This window comes from Poecile atricapillus, chromosome 3, assembly GCF_030490865.1.
Source record: "Poecile atricapillus isolate bPoeAtr1 chromosome 3, bPoeAtr1.hap1, whole genome shotgun sequence".
In the NCBI taxonomy this organism is placed as follows: Eukaryota; Metazoa; Chordata; class Aves; order Passeriformes; family Paridae; genus Poecile; species Poecile atricapillus.
Window position 1 is genome coordinate 77,323,815 of NC_081251.1, and position 14,946 is coordinate 77,338,760.

Here is a 14,946-nt window from a genome sequence, read left to right on the forward strand (position 1 = left end):
TCACAGTTCCTCAAAACAGTGCACAATTGTAATTTAATTTCTGTCCACAACCTTAGGCAAGCCTTACTGGGATCTTTGCAAGAAATCCTTCTCTCTACAAGTAAGTCACACTGTATCCCTAGTGCAGCTGGAGTTCTCAGCACACGTAAACACAGCACAGGTATCTCATGTAGTGAATTACAGTGATAGTTCAATAGATTGAAACCTCTCCAGGCAAGCTGGTCTGAATTCTTAGGATTACAGCAGTCACTGTGGATGCTGGAAGTCTAAGATCAGATAGAAAAAGAGATAGTGATTTTTTTAGATAGATATTGTATTCAAGGAAATAAAAGTATTAATAACATCATGATAACTGAATAGAAATTTAACCCCTGGAAAGCTACTCTAATGTCCTGCTGTTGGACTACAGCACACCCAACGCAGCCTCCATTCTCTAACATGTAAAATGAATCTTGTGGCTCTTGATCCCCTGGTATTTTTGGAGGCTGCTTCATGGGGTCAGAATTGTTGATACTGTGTCAGCTGTATTGCTTTTGGCTCCAGTTTTAAAATAAAATGATTTCTCAGATAATTTTTCTATCATATACTGCTTCTTAAACTGTGTGGTAAAATAGAGATTTAATGGAAATGTCAAAATGGTCCAAACATTTTTCTCTTTGTCTTTCTTAGTGGCATATAAACATTTAGTACTGGTTATTTAGTGAACTGCATATGGAGCTAGACTAATCTGGTCCCTCTCCATATCAGGCAAAAGTCTTTGGGAAAATTTAGCATTTGCATTTTGGTCTTGGGTGTTCAATCTTGCTCTACACAACTGCTGGTGATCCTCCCACCAGTGAGGAGTGGTTCAGCAATCCCTGAACAGTTATGTTTAGATTTGATGCAGTCAGACTGAGTGTTGCCAAGCAGTGCCCAGGTCTCCTTCAGTTACCATCAGTGTGTAATAAGGAAGCCAGTCCCCATATATGGTGTGATAAGCTGAGTTATGGATGGGAAGTTTTCTAAATCCAGAAAACAAGGTTTCTTCAGCTCTTTTTGTAATGATTGTTTTTGCTTTCAGCCTTTTTCGTAATAATTAGACCCTAGAAACTTTCCCATTTCTTAGGAATGTATATATGCATGCTATATTTATATATCTATATCTATATATAGTCTGCAGGTTATATTTATATATCTATTTATGGTGCATGTATATAAAGGCAGTGTTTGCATACTGGTAAATGATTCCTAAAGGAATTCCCAAATAATCTTTGCTTAGTATTTAACCATTTCTAATGTGTTTCAAACTAATATTTGTATCAATTTCATTTTGTTCATGTCTTAATTTAGGATTCCTGCAAGTTCTGAGAGACTAATTTTTTGTGCAATGCTTTGGCCAATGATACAAGTTTATTTTGTTGAACTACATTTTTAAACTTTTTATTGCTTTGTACGACTTTTATTGAATGACTTTGTGGGATTTTTTTAATGAAATGGATATCTGCATCTTGTAAATTTAGTACTGACTATTCCCCGTGGAACTTTAGTATGACAAATTAATATCAATATTTAACCTTGTAAAATATATGACCTGTGGCAGGGAATGGAAAGATTTTAGCAGGTACACAGTGAATAATGGACTCAGTTTTGCATATTGTCTTCCAGTGAAGTGATTGCAGTCTGTTACCTGTGCTATTTTTTATTTTCCTTCTATTTTTTTGTTCTTAAAAAATAATAATATACATATTCATTGAATAGCTAAGAAAAGCATTAAAAGAAAAAATGTTGGAATGTATACTATTCTACAGATATTTATCCTGTATCCTTAGTTGTAATGTGATTTGGGGGTTCTTTGCAAGCTTCTGTTTTGACACAGCCTGGAGTAAAGACAAGCTTCATGCTGCTTCAGGAGTTACCTATATTACACAAGAAAATGGACCACTCAGTTTCATTCCCCAAATAATGCACCCTCAGCAAGCTTTCAGGTGACACCAAGCTATTGACACACCTGAAGGATGGGGATGCTGTACAGAGGGACCTGAACGAGCTGGAGAAGTGGGCTCTTGGGAACTTCTTGCTGTTTAACAAGACCCAGTGCAAGATGGTGCACCTGGGTTTGGTCAACCCCTGGTATTGACACAGGCTGGGGATGAACAGATGGGGAGCAGCCCTGAGGAGAAGGACCTGGGGGTGCTGGTGCATGAGAGACTGGACCCAGCAATGGGCACTTGAGCCCAGAAAGTCACTTGTATCCTGGTCTGCATCCAAAGCAGAGTGGCCAGCAGGGTGAGGGAGGGGATTCTGCCCTGGTGAGATTCCCACCTGCAGTGCTGTGTCCAGCTCAGGGGTCCCGGGACATGAGCCTATTGGAGTGAGTCCAGAAGGAAGGACACCAAGGTAATTAGAGGGATGGAGCACCTCTCCTCTGAGGAAAGCCTGATAGAATTTGATTTGTTCAGCCTAGAGAAGATAAGGCTTTGTGGTGCCCTAATTGCAGTCTTCTGGTACCTGAAGGGAGCCTACAATACACATGGAGAGGGGCTTTTTACAAGGGTATGTAGTGACACAACAAGGGGGCCTTACAACAAGAGTAGGTTTGGATTAGATGTTAAAAAAGAAATTTTTTACTGCAAGGGTGGTGAGAATCTGGAATAGTTGTCCAGAGAAGCTGTGGATACCCCATTCCTGAAAGTGCTCAGGGCTAGGTTGGATGGGGCTCTGAGTAACTTCGTCTAGTGGAAGGTGTCCCTGCCCATGGCAGGAGGGTTAGAACTAAATGATGTTTAACGTCCTTTCCAACTCAGTTAATTTTTGATTGTATGATTCTAATTCTGGAAAAGCCAGAATCTTCATCATCTGATCTATTTCTTTTCTACTTCTAATTTTTCCTCTCAACTTTATTATTCTGTTTCTTTTGCATTGTTCTGTTTTGCTTGTGAAAGCCAGAAACTTCTAGAATTCTAGTTCTTTTTTGCCTCTTACTTGGCCAGTAAGGTTTGGGAATGAAAAGCAGATTTTAAAAAGTGGCTTCAGAAAAGCTGGATGCTGGGGAAGATTAACACTCCCTTTTAAATCTGATTTAATACAATTCTTGGTTTCTTTGCTTGTTGTAAATAATATCCTTATAGAAGTTGTTTATCATGGCAAGGAAACAGTTTCACTAATATAGTGTAACACTTAATTGCTGTTGCTGTTTCAGCCACATTAATCACACAAAAAAATCTTTCTTGGGGTGTGTTGTTAATAACAGCATCTTTAGCAAATTTAAAGAAACTTCACAGTAAAAATGACCTATGTTAATTCTCCTGAAATCATGAGACCTGTGCTAGGTCTTCTGGAGCTTTTCAAGAAAGAAAATAACGATTTCATCTATGTGATGATAAATATTTGCCATTTTACAATTACCAGCATATGTATATCATAAATACATAATAGTTCTAAGTATTTTGAATATATTTTTGTTACTGATGTATTTTTCTTCTTCCATAATGAGTATAATCTTTTCTTATCTAAGAATTATTAGCTGTTCAGTTGTGATTCAGCTGTATAATTTATGTTGAATTCACTGGAGGGAAGAGAACCTAAAGAAAAGTACTGGGGTTTTTTTGTAGAGGACAATCATTTATAAGAATAAATATGTCCGAATTTTACTCCTCTTGTGTACAATGAGGATTAAAAAAACATTGTCACACATTTATATCTAATGCCTGATGTACACAATTTAAACCAGCAATTTCTGTTCATAATTCCTATTCTTCTTGTAATAATTTAATTTTGCTTCTAAGTTCCTCCAAATACCTTTCTAAATATCTGACCAAATTAGCTATCTCTGTAATTTTTTGGGCCTTTGGCTTTCCATAGTATTCCATTTTTAATTTCAGTCACTATTCAAAGCTCCCATATGCCATTAAAAAGGTGTGGTTTCAGTTGGATGATTGGCTTATAATATTTAATGGCTTTATTTAAATAAATCTTGTTCCGATTTTATTCTTGTTTTACATTTATCACTTGCCTAAGCTGACACAATTGGGTTCATAAAGTGTTAAAAGTGTATTACTGGTTTGACATATTGGTATCAAACATCACAATTATTTTATCCCTAATCATTGTAAAAAGAGTGTTAAAAGTCTTATTGAGCTCAGTGAGGTTATTTGCATACAGAATTATTAATACTCTTAAATTAATATACTGATGAAGTCTGTGTATGGAGCATATGCTGTGAAAATTTACCTATTTACAGGTGCTGATGCCCATACCACTCTAAGTAGGGTGTGAGGGAAAACTGTGATTGGAATTTGGCAGACTTCCACTATATCTGAAAACACCAAACAGTTTGTAATGCCAATATACTGTAAAGGAACATTATGTGTTAAAATCCTTTTGGTTCATTTCTAAAAGGCTCATCTAAAGTATACTGTACTCCAACTCAGCATTTCTGATCTACTGGTGTCTGCTTCCACCATCTGCTTTTGCAGAACTATTTTTACCTTAACAAGTATCAGTGGCTGCCACTGAGTTTCCCTTTGATGTGCAATCACAGACAAGAATAATATTGCATAATAGACTATAATTTCCTGTCTGATCATAAGCTCTGCTTTTTGTGCTGGGCGAATTCCTTCAAACTAATTGACAAATACACTGGCACAGGGAGTGATGGGCTGCAGCTGTCTGCGGTGTGTGAGAAAGACAGAAGGAAAGGAAATCTTGAGAAGCACTGAGGTGTTTGTGACATTGAGATGGATCTTCTTCTGGGAATATTCATAGTTAGAATGAAGAATTTGTATTTCTTTTTTTTTTTTTTTTCAGCAAAAAAGGCTGTTCATTATTTCAGGCTTTAAAATAAGTTTTGAAAAAGAGAAAATCACATGGAAAACTAAGTTGCTTTTCTAGCATCGTTCCTTCTGCCAAGAAATAATGGAAACACAGCACACAGCCCAAAATAATAACCTAATACTGGTCAACCACATTCTCTTCAGCAAGCTGAAATACTTGGTCAGCATAGTCAGCCTTTACAACCAAACAAAGTTAAGAGCAACTCTTCTCTTTCAAACTGTGTTGCACTTCACATGCCTCACAGAAATGATGGTGCATTTTTGTCTTCCTCCCACTGTTATAAGGTGAGCCAGCCAGCATTTTTGCAAGAGAATTTGTGGAACTGTGCTATGGAGATATGTTTTGGCAGCAATGACCCATTCACAAAGGTTGGATGTTAGGTACAATCTGTACTAGCTGCCTCTCACAAAGCTTCAGCTTTTCCAGTGAAAAACAGCCCATGTATAGTGAATTACATGTAATCAAATATAGATTTATTTTTCTCCTTTTTCACAATTTTTAACTTCATGCCTTGCTTAGAATTTTTGAATCTGTATTCTGAGCTCCTGGGAAATTTTTTGGGGGGAAATGTGATAATTTTGATCTAATGAAATGAATATTTTAACATTAAAACAAGCAAGTGTTTTAAAACAAGCAAGAAGGAACAGATTCATCCTGTCATCATCAATTCAGCTGTTCTTTCACATTTTAATTTATGTGTATCTTGCTTTTGACACAGAAAATCTTTTGAATAATTTTCTCAAATTGTTTGGCATTCTTAAAATTATAGATGCCCAAAAAAATCTTTGGCTTTAAGTACATGTGGCAGGAGAAACTGCTCTTCCAGGGGAATTATGACCTAACTAGATAAGCAGTTTTCATATTCTGATATTTAAGACACTTTGATCTATCATGACAATAAGCTAAAACTTCAGATTATGAAGCCTCCATTTTTAAATTTATGGAATTATTTTATATAAATATCTTAAATCTTTTTTTAAAAAAGCATAGTTTCTTAGTTTTTTTGTGAACTAGACCTCGAAATTATAAACCAGCAAGCCTTGAAATATCTAAGTTCACATCATCTATGGACCTAGATGTAACCAAAAGAGAAATCATTATGTTATCTTCCTCAAAGTTGCTGGTGTGTTGGACAGCAAAGGTAAATCCAGCAAAACAGATTGCCAGAAAATTGGTAAAATGGTGAAAAACTTATTCAGTACATTTATGGCACAGCATAGCTCCACATGATCTTCAGTATTTGTTGTGCTTATGTATAATTTATACACACTTTCAGTCTGCTTAGCATTGGTTTAAAAAAACCCAAACAACAAAACAGAAGCAAAATTACATGCATGTGAAATGTCTCACAATTTTCAAGCCATCGTATTCAATTGATATAATGTGTACATCACCATTTTTCAGTCTCTTGAGAAACCTCCTACTGTATTTTGGCATTTCATTATTTCATTATTTAACTTTTCATTTTTGTGATAGTGTTTGAGTCATGTGCCCAATAAGCTCAGTGAATATGTATCTTTATATATATATATTCACTGAGCTTACTGGGCACATATATATATATATGTGTGTGTGTGTGTGTGTATATATAAAATAATACATTTTATATATTTAAGGGGACATTGTAAATGACTATATTGTGTATATTTGTGTAAATTTTAAACAGGCCCAATAAATTTCTGTGTGTGTGTGTGTGTTCAGATAGTATAGTGAGTTTTTAGGATTCTTGTGTGACAGTGAGATATTTGAAATGGTGTTTCTCCTTTCCTGCTAACTAGCAGTTTTATAATAAGAATGTCAGACTATTTTTGGCAGTCGGTTTGGGCCATATGTTTCTTCCTCTCAAAAGTGGCTGCTGGGTATTTTGTGGTGTCAGGGACTTAAAGGTGCTTGCTATTTGGCTGTGAGATAGATAGGAAAAGTAGATGGCAAAAAAAAAACCCAACAAACCCAAATAAGGGTGAGAAGAGCTTTGAAAAGCTCAAGAGGGAGAAAATTATCTTCTATATATGGTAAATCTTCAAGCTTAGCTACAAGAACTGCTATTTTTACAAGTTCAGAAGAAAAGCTGGGTATGCATTTCTATGACACAATTGCAAATTTCTTTGGCTACCCATCATTTTGCAGTTCTCTTTTGATTTAAGGGGTTAAATTGTACTGCCAGCTAAGATCATTTTACTAAAGCTAGTGTAATTACTTATGATCTTTAACTCATATTTACATCTTTAACAGATGTAATTTTGCCTTAATAATTTAACTTGAACCCATCAGGGTAGACTCTAAGTAGCTGCAGAAATGGTGTGGCTGAGGCAGGGACTGTGACCCCTGGGCTCCTGGGCAGATTGTGGAACCCCTGTGGAATCCAGGCAGGGACAGTCAGGGCTGGTGGTGTCCCCAGTGCCCTCCCTGCTCTTGTCTCTTCAGTGCCACTGCCATAGTTTTACTTATGAGAAAGGTATGAGGTCTTGGGGGGAGGAAGAATGGTGCCCACGGTTTGAAAGGATTGGGTGAAGTTATCATTTAAAGGTGAAAGGCAGGAATTGGACTGCCCCAGAACATCAAAGCTTATTTTTCTGCTAGTCAAGAGCTATTTATCAGTAAATTGGTAAAATGGAAAGATCCTTAAGAAAAAAGGAGGTGGCAGAACAGAGCCTTAAATTAAGTTTTCAATAAAGAATATCAATTTAATTTACCTATTGTGCTTTTTAAAACAGATCAGGACTTGATTGTCATGATACTGAGATCCCCTCTAAAGGGATGAGTGAAAGCAAAGAAATGTGGACATTTAAAAGCTGATATTAGACCTGCAAACACCGAGGAAAGAAGCCCTGTTAGTCTTCTGTTCCCCAGAGCAGCCAGACTCATCCTCTCCCTTCAAGTAATGCATTTGGCTGCATGTAGTAATTGTACAGCCCACTGTCCCGGGCTTAACAGGGCTGTAACAATGCTTATTCCCTGGAGTTTTGGCTTGGTGTTTTTTGTCATAGTTCTTGTAGAAATGAAATACAGCAATACCAAAGGTTGCCATGTCAGTAGGAGGGTATGTAGATACATTTTTTTCCACATTATAATGTGGATTTTATTAATTTTTGTATTTGTTTTGTCCTCTACTGAGCATCTAATATACTTCACAAGGTGAGAAATCTCCTTCCTTAGTCAAGTGTGACAGCTGCCATATTTATCATACATTTGTTTGACTGGAACTTCAACTGTCCAGCAGTGCTTCTGGTATTTAGATGCATGTAGATGCTACAAGAAAACTATATTAAATTTCATGTGGAATGGCAAATAAGTGTAACTGTTAAAATGGTGGAATCTCCCTACTGAAGTCTGCACCTTGACAGTTCCCTTTACAGCCTTAAAGCTATTGCAGTATGTCCTACTTTAGATTTTCTGACCCTCTTATGAATGCTGTTTTTGCAAAAATATTGACCCATTCTTTCACAGGACAGGGGTAATTTAAAAGCTGCAGGAGTATACATTTTATTTTTAAGTGTAATACTTCCTATTAATACAGAAAGCTGCAGCATATGGCTTGAAATATGTGGAATTGAAAGACTCCTATCCATATCCAAGCACATTAAAGAACAGTATGCATCTATTTAAAATGAAACATGAATTTAGGTGGATTCTGTATCAAGGAAGTTCATGGCAGCTTGGTGCTGACATAAGCAGCCAGTAAATCAGGGCAAAAATAGCTAGGAAAATAGCATTTTTAAAGAGACTTATAAAGGAAATGCCAACATAATTGTAGCATTGAGTTAGCTAGCTATGCATTCCTCCAACTTAAAGAGAATAGTAAAACTGAGTGAATTAATCACAGGAAATAATTTACTAGACAAATTTAGCATGTGTCTTGGATTAAAAGGCATACTTCCTAGGACAAAATTAGGTTACCGTGAGAATTGCTGAGTTTAAAAATTGCCTCACTGCAATAGAAGAAAGCAACAGCATGTGAATACATAGCTCTGGAGGGAAAAAAGAGACTAGTGCTGAGCTCTTGTCTTTTTTATTTGCCTCCGTTCTTGGTTTGGATTACTTGGTAGCATGAAGAGTCAGAAGGAAACTGTTAACCTGTCTGCTTGTTGCTCAGTATTACATTCTACTGGAGTATGTGTATGGAAATACAAACCCAGGACATCTACAGAAGAGTATTCTTCAGACGAGACTGTTAAACCCCTGTAAAAAAAACCCAGCTGTAAATATATTATTGTCTCCATCAGCAAACATAAGCAGAGCCCTTTCTGAAGAAAGACCATAGGGCAGGCATAGATGATATCTCTTGCTGATGTGTTAAAACTGTTTAAAACCCAAATGACAGGAGCTTTAAAATGTATTTTCCTAAAAATGAGGGGGGGATGGGGGTGGGGGGGAAATGTTTGATGGTATCTGGGTTTTTTTTACTTTCTTTGTAGTCATAAGTTCCTCTTTGGCTCAGCATATGACTGAAAGGCATTGCTTTTCTGAGCTCAAAACCTGCATATAAACTATTTATTACAAACTTGTGTATATTATTCTTTTGTTTCCAGTATAGAGCTTACTGAGCTGCCTGAAACTGCCCATTTCTTTTCTCCCCTTGAGCCAAATTCATACACTGTGTATCTACCACTTCTCTGTCAGAGTTTTCCAGAAGGCCTGCTGCTAGCAGTGTGGGCAAACAGCACTTTTACCTCTTTTGAACATGACTCATATAAATTTAATATGATGCCCCCTAAATCTTGTGATGGAGGTGAATCTCCTGTTCCTACTCACCCTTTCTGTGCTGTTCATGACTTCATAGTAAACTGTCATCTGGTATGTACTTAGAATTTATCAATAATAATGTCTTGCTTTCCCTAAATTGTAGTTTGAATAAAAGCCACTTGTTATTTTTATTTTAAAAGTAAATAAAGCCATCAGAAATCTCAATCTTAAAATTTGATTTAAAGGTCAAGGAACATTTTTTATGATATTCATTTGGTGTTAGCCAGCACTAAAGATGTTTTCCTGAGAGTCTATTCCTTTCATCAAGGATGAGGTTTTATAGACATTGTTTATTTTAGATTACTACATCGCTCTGTGTGACTACATCATAAAATCATTCGTTAGGTGAAGGTAATTTACAAATGATCAGAAGCAACCAAATTACTCCAGCTTAATGAGTTGCCACTTATTGCCTCTGTAGGCTCTTTTTCTGCTGTGGCTGTGAAGTTGGCTTGCATTAATGTGCATTAATTTTATTTCACAAATGCAGTGATGGAGGAGACCTAATCCTTCCAGTTATCATGGCTCAGCAGTGAGTGGTAACACATTAAGTCAGGGTTAACTTCATTGCATATACCTGTCACTCTGGACCTGCTGCAAAACACACACAGGGGCATTTTTCCAGGAAAATGTCATACTAATGCATTGATAGCTTCAATGGCAACCTACTCATCTTGAGGCAGTGTTCAAGCTGTTGATTTTCAGCCATACAGACTGAAATGTGTGAAATCATTTCTTATGGAGACACTATCTCCCCGTTGTGTAGATTGCAGAGGTTCTGTAGTTGGATTTCCTTCTCTAAAGAAGGGGATTTTTGGCAGAGTGTTCAGTGCGAGGGCATCAAAACTTGGGATCCTACCATCTCAACTTGGCTCCAACTTGTCGGAATTTGGCAACTTTTGATGAAAAGACATCTGTTCAAGAGTTTTCTTGGAGAGTGCTAAGGATATTTTTGCTAATTGATGAAAGAGATATATGAATTGCTATGGAACTGGTTATGCCAATGACTATGAGATTTTTTTCACATACTTATGTCAAGGAAAAAATTAGGCAAACCAGTTGGACAGAGCTTTGTGACAGCCTTCAAAATGGGACTGATGTAGTGGAAGTAGGGTAGAAGCTGAAGTTCTGCCCTGCTCTCCAGTGCTCTTGGGGACTAAAGGTGTTGGGAAGGTCTCCTATTCCGGCACAGAACCTAAATGCACAGATATGTGAAGAAAGGGGCCGAATCATTTCCAGGCTGCTTAAGTCACTGTGGAAAGTCAAAGAACTTTAAAAGTTGTTTAACCATTTGATTGGACTTTCATAAACATGTACTGACTGTTTGTTTAATACAAGCCTGACACAATTCTGAGTTATTCCTTTCCAGTCCTGACATCAGCTTGCAGAGTATCTTCAACTCATATTTTTCCACTTTTTGTTTCTCTTTAGTCTTTTGCTTTACTTATTTTCCCTTCTTTCAGTTCCCCTATCACCAGGAAAAACAATAAAAAGTTGTGGAATAAAATTTAGTGCCATCCCATTATCTTCTGCTTTGCTGCTAATTTCTCACACTGCATATATCCTACAATTGTATTTCTACAATTTAGGTTGTAGAAATTCCAGGCAGCAGCTGATATTGACGGGGTTTGTAAAGTGTCCACAAATGTTTCTAATAATAATTGAGTCTAAAGATTAAAAGACTAGAACAATATATTTTATGATTGAGGATGCAGAAACCCCAGAGATTTGAAAAATATGTTTTATATGTTTTTATTTTATTCACTGAAATAAAAAAGGTACTTGGAACAGCTGCCTTCATCCTGTGCCTTGAGAAGTGATACACAGTTTTGTGGTAATAGAGGGACTTCCAGAACATTTCTGTTTTATTTATCAGGAGGCAAAGATTTTATGTTGTCTTGATTCCTACCTTCTCTTGCTTAACATGTCCTTTCTGGGAATTTTCCTGGCTTTAATCTGTATTAAGCTGGTTAGCTATACTGGATAAATTATTAATCACAGTTTATGAGAAAAAATTAATACTGAAAAGGAAGGGATAATACTTTCAAGTGTGGAGCAGTCTAGATGCAAGTTTTTGAGCTAAGAGGAGTTGTGCTCTCAAGTCATGTGCTGAGGCAAAGAGGATCTGATCACCAGAGACAGATATTGTCACAAGATTTTGTTTTTTCCGCAATCTTAGAAAAATTGCATTTCAAAGGTCTTCTTGCCTAACCTCAGTAGAGAAAGGGCTTTTAAAAATAAAAAAGTTTCCCGTACTTTATACTGTCTTTAGGTTTAACTTTTGTGACATTCTTTCTTTCTTTCTTTTTTTTTTTTTTTTTTAAAGCCATAGGGAGAATGGGGAATTAGATCTTATTGGTTAAGATCTTAAATTTTAAATATGAGCCACGAATGGTATGTTTATGTGATAGCTTTTCTTTGATGGGCTGCAAAGCAGGATTGTGCAATTCATAACTTTAGACAGAAAAATAATTGGCTATTTTATGTCAAAACTAAAAAGGAAATTTGTGCTGTGTATGCAGCAATGTAAAGCCATCTACAAGTTCCTTTCATTCTTGCCACAGTTCCATTGCTTTGGTTCTTTGTGTCAAGAGTGTGCCCTTCACAGTTGGTTCACATGCAAGACCTAAGCTTCTCCAATATTTTACATTTATCTTCTCCATTAAGAATTGGAAAACCAGTTGGATTAATAACAATGGGGATTAAAGCTTTGGAATTCTTGATATGACATGCCAAAGAAAGCAGGCTGCTGAATCCCAGGAGTCTGGAATGTGACCTGTTGAGATTCCGGCAGGGGTTCCTGCCCCCAAGGTTTCTTCCAACCTTCACTGAAATTCTGCAACTCCCCTACACACCCACCCCATCCACTTGTGTCTGAGTAACCCTGTTTATTTCTTTTGGGTTTCTGCCAGCAGTTTAGGCCTCAGGTAAATTCTCTGATCTCCTGTTAAGTCAATATTTATTTAAATTCCAGTGGACAAACTTTAAGTTCAAAAGCTTTTCAACATATGTATTGTTTAGAAAAGGTCTGGAGTTGTCTGCACAACTTCACCTGTGATCTCTTGCACAACTTGTGTTAAGAATATCAACTTGGTATTGATTATTTATTTATTGAGGTGAAATGTCAGAAAGAAATAAGTTTATTTTTCCTAAAAAGACAGCTTGAAATATTATATTAATGAAATTCTGGTTTTATTCCACAGACTGAAGTTTTGTATTCGATCTTTTTATGCTCTGTGCAAGTGAGCAAAGGTCTCTTCTGTTCTTTTACATTAAAAAGAGTCGTTAGGTAGCAGACTATATAATAGAAGAAAAATGTTCAAGGGCAAAATATTTGTGAGTTAGATTTTTCCAGAAAGCAAATTTGGCATTTTAGCATTTTTTTCTGAGTTTGTTCTTCAGCTTCTGTGCTGTGAAGTGCAAAATGATGCACTCACACTCATTTCCTATGTTTGTTTGTGGTAAGAATTGTGAGACTAAATTTCTCATACATCATGGACATTGGCAGGAGGAGAATATACCTGTTGTAACAAAAAAAAAAAAAATATTTGAGGGAAGGATTTGGGATTCTTGATGTCAGACTTGACTTACATTTCCAGTAAGTGTGTTTGGTTTATACTGCCTTTAGAAATAAATACATATATGCCACTGTGCAATTAATTTAAATGGTGCTTTTTAATACTTTTATCAAGTACTTTCCTTTTACCACCACATTTGATTTGCAGTCACTGCATCTGCTGACTTTTTTTTTTTTTTTTTTTTTTTTTTATTTCCAAAACCAGTAGCATTCGCTTTTGCAAGACTGAAGAGAAAGAAGGCTGTGCATTAGTTACAAAGAGTTCTTTGGAGACACACATGTATGCATTTTATGTGTGTATGTAAGCATATCTATATAAGTATCTTAAAACATGTGTAGACATATATGTAGTCACAGTGTAGCATATTAAAAAAGTATAATCCCTGTTGTTTTAACTATATATTTTACTATTGGCATGGATAATTTTATTTATAGTTGAGCATTGTGTGTTTCTGGAAAGATGGGAAATGTTTGATTGCCATTGGCTGTAACTATTTTTTGTCATACACATCCTCATTTGGTCTCCAAACCATAATAAAAATAAAATTAAAATTCCACTGATTCTTCTGAACAGTCTAAATATACACCTTGCACTGTTATCTCCAGAACACCCTTTAACAGAAATGAAACCCCATAATGAGAAGCAGCATAACACACTGCAGGGCACCTGCCTAACACTGCATTGTGTAATCTTACCCTGCATTTTAGTACATTAAGAGAGTACTTTCAAGTACAAAATTTAAAATGTTGCATTTAATTTTATTGGAATATGGCCTTATCCCTTAAAGCCAGATCTGGATTGAAGATGTGAAATTGCAAATATTTAAAACATTGGTGGCTGTGAAAAACTATGGTAGCAATCTCAGCCATATTCAAATGTTCATAAAGGATCTGACACCTTTGGAGTTGTCTGGTAGACTGTTCATTGGAAAAATGATAAAACTTCTATTTTTAGATTTAAAAACAGTTACTTCTTTAAACCCTTTAAGTACTTTTGAGTTTATGCTTTGTCAGTCAACAAAATGCAAAGGAGTAACATCCTCAGCTAAAACGTTGTAGTGGGAGCAGGAAATAAATCTTTAAAAAGACTGGTTGTTGCAATCAATACCCAGGTAGTTTAGGTGACAGGTATAATTGATATGAATGATTTTTTGTTTTATATTGAGTTTTGCTAATTCCTTTGCTTCCTGCCTGTGAAGGTATTGGTTGAAGCAGTCCACTGGGAACATGTCTGCTGTACATACAACCTCTGTGACTGATATGGATGTAATGAGGTTTTTTCTTATTTCATAGGTCTTGCAGTCATTCCCCTGACCAGGGCTCAATGAGCACATTCAGGCTCCTTATGAAAAACAGCTCTGCCAGCTGAATGGCAGAAAGCTTATGAGTTTGTTTGCCAGGGTTCTCTGGGTGTGTAAACCAGTTGCTGCAGCTCTAAAAATGATATGACTGGTGCAGTAGTGATTTTCTGCACTGAAGGTGGATGCTGACAGGAGTTATGTACTGCAGATATTTTAGTGAACTCTGAAAAGACTGTGCTGTAAAACAACACTCCCAGATACAGAATTCTGTGGTTGTGATTTCTTCTAGTGTGTGATTTCCTCTCCATCATTATCTTCTATAGAATGATATTTATAGGAAACCAATCTTTGGCTGTGCTTTACCTTGTAATGAGGAATTGTTTTCCCATGTTTTATTTAATATATTTTGGCTCCAGAGCATACCTCAATTTTCCGCTTTTATTTGTTATATGTGTTGGGGAAGTGTGCAAGGGGCACAGAAAGTGCAAGTGCCCTGTGCTTGTGAAGGTTACG

The 14,946-nt window shown here is 36.4% G+C and overlaps 1 protein-coding gene across 1 annotated transcript in view; it reads left to right on the forward strand.

The window, feature by feature from the left end:
* The window catches only part of PRKN (parkin RBR E3 ubiquitin protein ligase), a 700,273-nt gene that overhangs the window by 112,334 nt on the left and 572,993 nt on the right, over positions 1-14,946 (forward strand). The gene's annotated exons all lie outside the window — the stretch shown is intronic.